We start from the raw sequence: 12,271 nt of genomic DNA, 5'->3' as shown, positions 1-12,271 counted from the left end.
GGCACGGGCCACCGTGGCATCCCGGCCTATTCACTACCTGGGAACCACCCCTAGGACAGAAAGTTTGGCCCCATTTCCAGATGACTCCATGAATGACCCATCTGTTCCACCTCCAGGGGTCTATGGGATTCAGCCTTCCGCCACACATCCCGCAAACCTTCAGAGGAAGCACTTGCAGGAGGTCCTACTGGATGGCCGAACAGTTGTTGGATTCCGGGACTCGGGAGCTTTCCTAACGGTAGCGGACCCCCGAGTTGTGCGACCCGAGGCCCTAGAGGAGGGCCCTGGCATTTCTATCAAGTTGGCAGGGGGTACTCAAAGACGTATTCCTAAAGCTACCGTGGAACTCGACTATGGTTATGGACCAAAACGATGCACAATTGGTGTGATGAGCGGGCTGCCGGCCGATGTTCTGTTAGGCAACGATGTTGGAAATCTACAGTGCCACTTTGTGGGAGCAGTGACCCGAAGCCAAGCTCAGAGAGACGCCAACATGGATCGACCGGATTTTCTGCCAGATGCCAGCCCTTCAAACCTACAACTTTACCATTCAGTACCGCCGAGGGAACCAACACCAGAACGCAGATGGGTTATCCCGGCAGGAGGACATATGAGCTATAGAGACTGATGTGCATTCCCCAATTTACCTGTGTAGGCCAATTGTGTCATGCACATGTTTTGAGAGGGGGAGGGGTTGTCACGGGATGGTTAGAGTCCGGCAATAGGCAATGTGTAATATATATTTCATGTGGAATGTATTCTCTAACCTGTTGTAAACATCAGTGTGTAGTTGGCTGATTCGGGTCTAGTGTGTTAGCACATTGTATGCAAATACCTCTAACTAGTGAGGACCAGTGAGGACAATGGGTGGAGATAATCTGATCAGTGTCTCCAAGAAGATGTTGGATGGTGCATTGTCCATAGTAGACAGGGAGTCTGCTCTCCTTGGTATAGGTGAGGGGGGAAGGATCTGTGACTCAGCCCTTCCCACCCACAGATATAGGTGTAACAGTTTTAGTATATAGTTGTAGCAGCAGTTAGTATGTGTTAGCCGGCCTGTGCACAGCTCTGTAGAGAGCCAGGATATAGTTACAGGACCAAGGAACCAAAGTTATCATTGGATTGTGACTTCTGTGGACTTATTGTTATTACGGTTGATGTGACCGCTGCCGGCTACTAACTTTGTGGATTACAATAAATTGCTGTTGTCTCCCGACCTCTTGCGTCCGTGTTGATTCAAAAGACCATCCGGAGGAAGACGTATACCTTTGCTCCGTGACAGTATAATTGCTATAATGTTATTTTTACCACACAAAGAAAGCTTTAAAAATGAAAACCATAAAATGAGTTGTGTTTTTTTTCCCCCGTTTTACCCCGTAATATTCTTTACAATGGAGGATCTAGAAAAAAATATTTAAGTGGTGGCAATAGAAAGTTTGGCTTGTTCCACAAAAAACCAAGTATTCATATGGCGATGGAGATAAAAAAAATAAAAAAAAGTTATGGTCTTTGGAAGGCAAGAAAGAGAAAACAAAAATGGCTGGAAAGGGATAAAGCATCCATCTAGTTCTCAATAAAAAATTTACAGTCAATGCATATTTAATATGTCTGTTGCCTTTCTTAATAATGTTTTGGATGGTTCCTCTGATTCTTAATCCACTCATCATTTCTGTAATATGGCCTCCAGCTTGGCAGACTACTCTGTGCACATTGGGGCTGATGTAATATTGAAATTGCGTCAGGATTCTGGCACAAAAAGTATCATACAGTACATGCTTTACATTACAATTTTTAAGTTTCTGTTCATTTCTGTACCTTGTATGACAGGTAAATGGGGTGAAAGAGGGTTGAACTTGGGAAGGTTGTGTGGTTTAGGATGTGACACTGTGTTCCAAAAAGATTAAAATTTTTGGTCCCTTTTTTTGTCAAAAAATATACCAAGCTATAGGTGGTATAAGCTCATAGTAGAAAGTCTGTGCATCAAACATCTGCCCATTGTGCTTCAGCAGTGTGAGACACTTCCCACATTTCTTAGCTGCTCCATGCAAGAGTAGACTGAGTTTCTTAGATTAGTTTCTTGTTTCTTAGCAATTATCAAGACTGATCTATTGTATGTTGGTCTCGATGATCTCCTTACACTCACTATGAGCAGTGAGAAGCTGAAGACTCTTCTCTGAATAACGTACAGGCAGAGCAGCTCTGTGTATACATGCAGAGGCTGAGAAGACACACCTGCCCCTCCACTATATATGTTTAATCTTGAGCATGTTGGTTTCTAAAACTGGACCTTCTCTAGTAACAAGTAGTGAACAGCAAATTGGAAAGGAAGTAGACCTCTAATAGTAGGAACTTTGAGAGGTTTTTTTTTTAATGCAGGAAGCAACGTTTTTAAATGATGTACATTACATTTTGGTCCACAATGACCTGCTCTATTAAATGTGACTAATTTACTTGAAAAGTTGGTGACCATTTAAGGTGTCATTTATGCCAGAAAACTATTATAAATGTCGAGGAATCTGACCAGTCTTATGTCCCTTCCCGCAGCACAATCTCATCATGCCTCCTTGTTTTGAAACAGGTAAGGATGGCAAAAATTCTTTGATAATTCTTTTCTTGTGCCATTTCAAAAGTCAGAAACTTTTTTATGCCACTCTTCTGTAGGAGTTTAGTAACTATACCCCATTGTCCATAGGGTACTCTGAGAAGTTTTTGGTCATTTTACAGAACAAAAGAGTAAGCTAGGAATTGCAGGAACCATGTCATATACATTTAAAAAAGGAGGGCGCTGGTATCTTAGCTATACATTGTGCAATTATTGTGACTTTCTTATTGAGTACTAAAAGGTCATTTTAATGTAAGTCAACCTGTACTCATGAATACTATGAGAGGGAGAACCACAATTTCATACTTATTCTATCCTATTTCCATAGTGTATCATGGGAAGTTACAATTTTTTGCAAGTCCATGCTATAACTTCTGTTTCATGCATATAAAAAGACCATGGATAGTGAGAGAGAAAGAATTAGTAGTCTTTCAAGGTAGGCTTGGGCAAGTTACCGATGTGCCAGTCATGTGCCACCCCAGCATATTGCTATAATTCTGCAAAAAGCCAATAAAACCCAAAAATCAAATACAAATTTAAATGTGGATGTAAATATAGAATAAACATGGATTAATATGTATTTTAATCATGGTCTGTAGACTTCAGTGGGCCATGTGAATAAACTCATTGGTTAACATTCATTAACAAGTTCAATGGAGAATTTTTCTGTTGGACTAGTATTATATTATGGCTGTAGTACAAGTGTGTGCATGATGTCTAAGGATGGTATAAAGTAGGACTCATCGTTGAGTATAATCATTTAGGGGTCCTTAAAATCCATCTTGTTTCATCAAAGATATATCACACGCATATGGTAAAGGAAAAAAAAAATTAAATGCATACCAGTGCTATTTATTCACAATAAGTGCCTTTGACTGACACATTGTAGTTTGCTACTTTTTCTTCTTTTTTTGCTAATATGTAATGTTGCATTTTTCAAGAACATTGTGATTTCCATACCACAAACCATTTGTGGTTGACTATTACATGGCAAGGTAACTTACAGTTATGGTTTTTATTTAAGAGTTTATTTGGAACATTTCAGAAATGTCATCTTTTATGCTTAAAATATATCTGAAATCTAGATTTGCCTTTTAAATACATGCATTTTAGCTATTTTTTTTATACGTTGTTATATAGTGCTAAGCATTGTTTTTACACTTTATTTTAGCAACATTAGCTGATCTCTCCAACAAGGATAGTCCTGAAAATATAACTAAAAAATAAAAATGTAAGCTCTGATGCACTGAAATATACTGCCAACAACCCTATGTCTGTTTCATACTTTACTTGGCCCCTTGTATGTTGCTTTGAAAAAAAGGAGTTTGTAATCTTAGCAGAAGCGTAGCTTGTAGCTCACAGGCCTTAATGCAAAATCTGTCCCAGGACCTCCACTTACCATAAGCCATCTATAAAATTGTTGTTGTCTTATGTGACAGATGGGCCTTTAGGCTCTGCACCCCTTATAGCTATGCCCCTAATATAGTATTAACTATGGTGAATACAGTAAAATACAGTAGGTGTTTTTCTCTTTTAAAGATGTATTTACTGAATAAACCTAAATGTAAAATTCACAAAAATTATTGCCACAAAATTGCAACAACTTAAAAGACTTTTAATATGCCTAGAGACATATAGCAGCTCATTGACAACATTCAGCAAGTGATTCCCCAAGCGTTTGACTATAGAACCCTGGAGACCCCAAAGGGAATGTGTCCGAAGGCCTTTTTTTCAGCAATTTTTAATTAACCTCTGCAGCAAATGACATGTCTGTGTGCCCCATGTATGTATACAACTTCTGCTTGTACAGCAAAAATATGTTGGTACTGCATATGTGAATAAAATAATAATAATGCGTGTATAGATTAAAGAGTGAGAGCTCTAGTATAAAATAATAATTCTGTTCTTCAAAGAAGACCTGTCATGTCCTCGGGTGCATGCAGTTTTATATACCGCTAGAAAGCCAACAGTGCGCATAATTCGGCATACTGTCGGCTTTCCTGTTATGTGCCCCAGAGGAAGAGCTATAGGTGCCGTTACCGATAGCTCTTCACTGTCAGAAGGGCATTCCTGACAGTCTAGCTGAGCGATGAGGAACAGATGAGTACATCGTCATGGCTGAGCGGTAAGTAATGCCCAATCACAGTATAGCGCTACACACAGTACTGTCAGGAGGGGCGTTCCCAGCTAGACTGTCAGGAACATCCTGCTGAATTCAGCGCACTTTGGGCTTTCTAGCCGTATATAAAACCGCATGAGTCCAAGGACATGAAAGGTTCTCTTTAAACAACTGCTGGATACTTTTAGTCAAATATATCACTAGCTTTGTCATCTTAGTTCTCCTTTTTAGGCTAAGGCCCCACATAGTGAGCCGTAACCAATAGAGATGAGCGAACAGTAAAATGTTTGAGATTCGATATTAGTTTCGAGTAGCCCCTCAATAATTGAATATCGAACCCTATTATAGTCTATGGGGGGGAAAATGCTCAAATGTTTCAGGGGTAGGCAACGTTCGATCAAATTATACTTACCAAGTCCACGAGTGAGGGTCGGGCTGGATCCTCCGAGAAGTCTTCTCCGTGCAGTGTCCCCGCGGCGTCTTCCGTCTCTGAATTCACTCTGCCAGGCATCGGGCCTGGGCAGAGCCGACTGCGCATGTCCGCACTACAAGCGGGCATACGCAGTCGGCTCTGCCCAGGCCCGATGCCTGGCAGAGTGAATTCAGAGCCGGAAGACGCCACGAGGAAGCTGCACGGAGAAGACTTCTAAAGGTAGGAGAAGAACCAGCGTTGATTGGCCGACTGTATAGCATTCGGCCAATCAATGCTGGTTCTGCATCGAACTTTTCCATTCGAATAGCGAGTGGTACTCGATCGAGTACAAGTATTTCGAATGCCATAGTATTCGATCGAATACCTACTCGATCGAATACTACTCGCTTATCTCTAGTAACCAAGAAAGTAGAAAAGACCGCGGTGGAAACATATCACGATTTTTTTTCTTCATCACTTTTCACAGAAAGTCCATAGAGTTTTCCTCTGCGAACGTTCTGTCCCTATTATACCTATACGGAAAACTTGAGCGTTTCTTTAGGTATAATTGACATTTACTGCTGCTGATTTTTATTTATTTATTTTTTTTAATTTTCTGCAATATGTATATGGGATTAGCTAGAATCCCATCAACTTTGCAGGTACTGTTATACGTGGCCAAAACGACATTTCTACCACAGCCAAAGCGTTGCATATTTGTAACCTGGGACCCCAACCTCAAAATGTTTACTTCCCCCCCCCCCTCATGTATTAAGCAGAATTTAGTATTTTCTTGTTAGAGACTCAAACCCTGACTGTGACTGTGTATTCACTATCAAAAAAACATGTAGAATGATAATTTATGATCCTAACAAGGGGCACAAAAACATGTTAATGAATTGACCCGTTAATAATTTATTTAGAAAAGCATGTGGTGCTGCTGCTTCGCACTGCAGTGCTCTCAGTGTGAATCCCAAACCCTAGAGAGCAGAGGTTTTGCTTTTTTTAGCCTCTCTTGGCAAGGAAGGATCAGAGAGAAATACATTAATGTATGTACATATTGTTAACAACCTGCTCTTACCAGGAGCTGTAGACCTGTACTGCACAAATGAGGATGCTGATTTATTTTATTTGTTGCAGTATTTCTCTAGTTTTCAGTGTAGGATCTGCTTGAGAGCTTGAAAACAGATATTAAAATTAGGCTCATGCACCTCCGCTAGGGATTATACAATCTATGAATTAATATGGCTTTGCGGAGACAAAAAACTGCTTCCCTGCAGTATGATGTGTGTACCGCTTACTTATGCGGACACCGACTCAGCCATGGATTTAATGCTTCAACACGACTTCTGTCATTTAGCAATATTGGTTTCTACGAAGGATGAGCTGTCGCCACTCTTGATTTGTGTAAAGCATATAAGTCTCACGAGAGGTAGTCGTTCATTATACTTCTTCCTCCAGAACCATTAATTTTTTATCACTAGAATGTGATCTAGTCGTTGGTGAAGCCATTTTATGTTTTGCAGCTTTCAGCAAAAAAAAAAAAATCTACCAGCTCCAAGTAACATAAGCTGTGAACAATAAAAAGAAAAACACATTGAAGCAGTCCGTAAATAACCCCTAAAGTGAAATTTTAATAGAAATGCTGGTAACAGTCAAATGTTCTGCTCCAATCTTATGCATTTTTCATGGGTGTGATGAATTGAGCATAAATTGCCATAAATTAACAAATACATTTACTGTCTGTGTTTGACTCAAATGGCAGATTCTTAATAATTAATTTTAATTATCTGGAAATCTCTATGAAATCCGTTTAAAGGGAATTAGATATTAATTTATTTTAGACACTTTAGATCTGTGTTAATTCAAATTAAAGCAGTTTTGCAAAGACGTTTGCTTTTCCAGGTGTTTGTCTATTAAGTTGACAGTGTTTAGTGAGTCCACTACTAGAATTAATAAGAACCTCTTTTTCAGATGAACATATTGTATTGCATATTTAGCTGTCCAGATTCACAGCCATACTCCTTGGGGCTATTCTGAATCAGACGTGTAGCACAGAAAATAGTTGATTAAAACTGCCCAAGAGGGGATGGGGTATTCGTACTGTGCATACTTGAAAATTGTCCAGAATATGCTGTGATTGACTGTATTTTCAACAATAAGCAGGCACGGGTGGGATTTGCAAAACCTCAGCCCAGAAGATGCAGGGATTGCACAATATGTCTAGTGAAGACCGGGGTCGGGACTTAAATGTCTGTACTCCCTGAGTTCCAGTGTTTGCTATTGTAGGTGTTACGTGTATGGAATGAGCCAACGGAGCAGATTTCAAAACCTTGTATAAAACCTGACTTTTCACCAATCACAGTACTGTACAGCAAAGCTGTGTTGTGATTGGTTGCTGTGAGTAATAAAGACCAATTTTATTTTTTTTTTGACAATTTTGTAAATCTGTGGCGCTTGAGATTAGATTCCAACATATCAACTATTGATGGATAATCCAAAAGATCATCATGAATGTTACCAGAAAACCAGTCTAAGAAAAAAAAAAAAAAAAGCGTACTTAAATTTACCTCACTTCCTCAATTTTAGGAAGCTGGACCTTGAAGGTTCCAGGTTGGTTCCGACCCCCGGCATCACTTAATTAGAACTAGCCCCAGTCCTCCAGGTCGTCCCACCTCTTTCTTTTCACTTTTTCACAGGTAATACTTGTTGGGTCTGGCTTTACCCTAGTCAGAATTGCATGTTCTGTTAAATGAAATTAAGTTGGTTGCAAAAATAATAATAAATAAAGTGAAAAGTTGCAATATTTTTGCAAGTAAGCTCAAAAAGCCTCTACTTGGAGAATTTTGGAGTTCAGTGCTTTTATAAATTTTCCCTATTACAGTATTTGGAAACACCTTGTCGTACAGCAGGTACAATAATAAGAGCAGATGGAGTTGCAGCAGGCATAAAATTGGGGGTACTTAGGGAGGTTGTGTAGATGAGAGGTCTGTGTTGCCAACTCTGCAGACATGAATGTACATGGCCACCAGACCAGCTGGAAAAGATGGGGAAAGTAAATGAAAAACAGGGCCAGTTTTAGACAGAGAGGCCCTGATCAAGTTTACAAGTGGGGCCTTAAATTGTAAGACATGCCCAGTGGCGGAATTACCGCCATAGCAGCTGCTATGGGGCCAGTGACCATAAGAGGTCTGGTGGGCCCCTGTTTTTTTTTTTTTTTTTTAAATAGGCTATTAACTGCTGGAGTTACTCTAGCAAATAACTGGCCCTATTCACTTACTGTCCCCACTGCCACCCCTGATCCTCCTTCAGCCCTCCAGTGGGCCCCATGCATCCCATATTACGTCGCAGACACAAAACAGCATCAAGACTGTCAGGGATGTGATATAGAATGCATGGGACACAGGGATGTGTAAATACGGACGCGGTACTTGGTATTTGCTAGGCGAACCTCACAAGATTTGTTTTGCAGGTTTTTCCTAGTTTCGCTAGGACAAACTGCTATTATTATACTCTGGGGTCTTTTCTTAATATTCAGAGGCCTGGGAAAGGTGAAAAAAAAAATTCTTACTTTCTTCTCCTGTGCTCCAATGTGAATTCCTGCTGTCTTTAGCCCTCTTCAATTGTGTCACAGACTGTGCCTTCATCATTTACATTTATAGCAAGAATTTTAGGTTAGTATAGTGCTGATCATCCTGACAAATATAATGCAAAGCTGCAGTAAATACTGACAGTCTAGCAAAGTAAATATATATATGAAATTCTGGTTCAAGTTTTGCATACCATAGTGAATCTGTATTACTACATGTACACACACAGAAGACACAGCACATAACTGGAGCCGAGTCAGTTATTGAGTACACTGGTATGTCACAGCCTAATGTAATGGATCATCCTCTGCGGTGCAAGACTCTGTGAGGGGGAGGAGGGAGCTGTCAGCCTGCACGGACACTTGGAAAGTAAGTGAGGGGAGAGAGGCAGTCAGTACCTGGGGGCCCCTGTGACTGTCCAGTTCCCCCCTCTGCATAACGCTGGCCATGCGAGAAAAGGCATCACTTTTGCGTGACAATATTTTTACTGTACTGTATTCATCACCTGTGTGGAGCTAATATGTACTACTGTATGAACACAATATGGTGGTAATGTTGGTTGAGGTATAGTGTCTTTATTCAGTAACAGCATGGAAGTTTTATTCATTCACTATGTAGTGCAGCTATTATGACCTGGTCTTTGCAATCTCAGCCTGTTAGACTCAGGCGTGGCGTGCCTGAATGGCATTCTGCGTGTGAATTGTCTGACGTGCAGCAAGGTAATGTTCACACTGGGCATGCGGTCTCTGCGGTAGCACTCATGCGTGAACCTCAGGTTAGTTAGTCGGGCCCATGGCTACTTCTAGTGTGCAAGGCAGGGATTAGGAGTATCACACACAAGTAATGCCAAACTGCTCATTTCACTAGTGTTTTGGTTGTTTTTTTTTTTTTTTGTGTTTTTCTTATACACCTGACTGAAAAGTCATCAGTCAGGGGCCAGTCCCTGGTCTGAGATCCCCAGATCATAACATCAGCTGTATAGGATTATTGGTAATTTTGTGTAGTGTGTCAAGTTGGAGGTAATACAGTATTTCATTACCATGTGAGAGTAATATATGGTTCTGGTATAGCAGCAGTAATGTTATTTTGTTAACTGTATACTATATGAATATAATACCTTTCTGCAGCAAGGGGGCGCCTATGCCTTAGAGACTGTGCCTCTGATCTTTTCAGGCCCTAGCAATGACCCAGCAACTATGTATATCAATTTAGTCAGTCTTGTTCCAATAGGTAGCTTTCTGGTGCTGCCTGTAGTATCCCCCGCTGTTGGCTGCACTAGTGGCCTCGGGGTTATTACTGCCAGTTAAAACAAGGTTAAAATCCATATCAGATGGTCATATTCCAGTGAGGCTTAAAACATGGGTTGTATGATGAAAAGGTACTCTGCCCTCCCAACTTGCATTACACAGAATATTTGCTATTTTGTAAAGTATTATCATCTGTAATAGTATTCCAGGTTTAAGTGGATAGCTAGTTTGACTGGAGTCAAGGACAATCTGAGTCACTCGGGAACTCATCCCCATCAGTAATTTGCACCTTCTGTTCAGATATGTTTATTCTGTTCCACGTTTTCAGATTTCATACAGAGCTGCCAAGCACCTGTCTACCCAATCCTATCTGCATCTGATATTTTCTAACCCTCCACTTTGAATGGCGGTGTCTTTGTGAAGTGTGACCTCTGCCTAATAAACCTATTCATTTTCTACAATACAAATGACAAAAGATTACGCAAAATATTTTCGCAATGTTAAACTGGAATTATCAGATTGAGAATTTACAAATGTATAATCTCCAGTTCTTGTCTTACATTACCAACTACAGGAATTCTTCAGGAGCGTAGCCAATATGTCCCTCAAAGTGCACAGTAAATAAAAGGACAAGTGGGAGGAGTGCACAGTAAATAAAAGTCAGGTGAAAAAATAACGGGCAAAGATTTAGACAGTCTGAAAATACACCGGATTTATCACAGTAGCTGATGCAGGATGTTCGGGCTGACATATCTTTGCATTGTTTAGTTTAAGTTTTTATACCAAGGTTTAGTTGGCATACTTTGAAAAATAATTTTTCCCATTTTTTTTAATGCATTTAAGCTGCACACTCTTTTCTAAGAAGCCAAATATGTGTGTCTAAAAAATCAGAAAACTTTCAGCTCATACTAGATGCACCAGGTTGTGCCACCATCTGCCTAAAATACACCACATTTATACCATAGTATAGTTGTAACTACAGTAGTAAATCTGGGCCAGCAACCTAGAACTGCCACCACTTAGGTTTGTTTCCCAATATCAAGAAAGTATTCTTGTTACGCCCTTCTATGTCCACATACTCTCATTTTATGTTTCACAAATACTACCATGTTCCCAAACATTATTATATGGACAGGTAGCCTTATGTGCATCAAACAAAATGCATGTTAAATGCATTATGTACAAAAGTCATGTCTATTCTATAGGTTGAAACATTTTACAATGTGTCAATACAGAACTTTCTCTGTGCAATAATAACTTGTAGTCTGGGATATGATGTTGCTATTTTTTAATATAGTTGCTTGCATATACTCCATTAAATAGGTTTTCCAGACTCAAACTGAGTTTTTTCATACAGGTGACATGATGACAGAAAAAATATGGATAACATGATATTGCATTCTATAGAAAGTGCTATATAGTGCATGGGAGGTAAAGACAAGAACTGTATCGATACAAAATAATCTGAGGAATATAGGATGATATACAATTAACAGTCATCTATTCAATGTCAGACTCGTGATGGTCTAGTTTTGTGCTATTGACTAATACAACAAATAGTAATGGAAAAGCTGTGAGTGAATTAGTTAAGCTGTTGTTCTATAGTGTCTATAAATTCTCATTTTATTATTCTGTTGTTGTTTCCCAAGACATTTAGAGCGTTCAATTCCCCTGCAGCCAAAGTCTAGATCTTTAGTCAATTATAGTTAAGTTGATTCTTGTGAAGTCTTTTCTGTCCAGTAATTGAATTAAGTAAGCTGGCTACAGAATAAAAATTTGACTATGGGGCCTGTTATATGGGCCACTTATCAAGTCGGCTACCAAAACGCTACATGTAACTGTGTCCTGATCAGGGTACAAATGTGTTTGCTTGTTTGTATCTATTATGTAGCTTAAAAGATGTAAGTTGTTGGCAGGACATTGCCCTGTGTAAGCAGAGATGTGCTGCTGACCAGTATATTGGCTGTATGGGAGAGGAATGGTCACGGTGACAAGTTCAATAGGTACCCCATAATGTAAGATATAAGTTCTTTTTCATTTTAATATGGTTTAGTGGGGTATTGTGACAATTTGGAGAGGAAATATCCCCTTTTAACTACATTGGCATCCTTACGATCTATTATAATTCAGGCATCTGCTAGTGATGCTTGGTAAAGACCTGCTGCATCTGGCTGCAGAGAAGAAGAAAGAGAACCTCAGAGCTTTGGGGATCGAGGATGGGTAAGGTTTGTTTGTTTTTAATGTTATTTATATAGCTCACAGTGTGGGGCTATTGTGGGCCATTATTAGTTGCCTGGGGGC

This window comes from Leptodactylus fuscus, chromosome 5 (genome assembly GCF_031893055.1).
Source record: "Leptodactylus fuscus isolate aLepFus1 chromosome 5, aLepFus1.hap2, whole genome shotgun sequence".
Taxonomy (NCBI): domain Eukaryota; kingdom Metazoa; phylum Chordata; class Amphibia; order Anura; family Leptodactylidae; genus Leptodactylus; species Leptodactylus fuscus.
Note: the sequence above shows the minus strand (reverse complement) of the source record.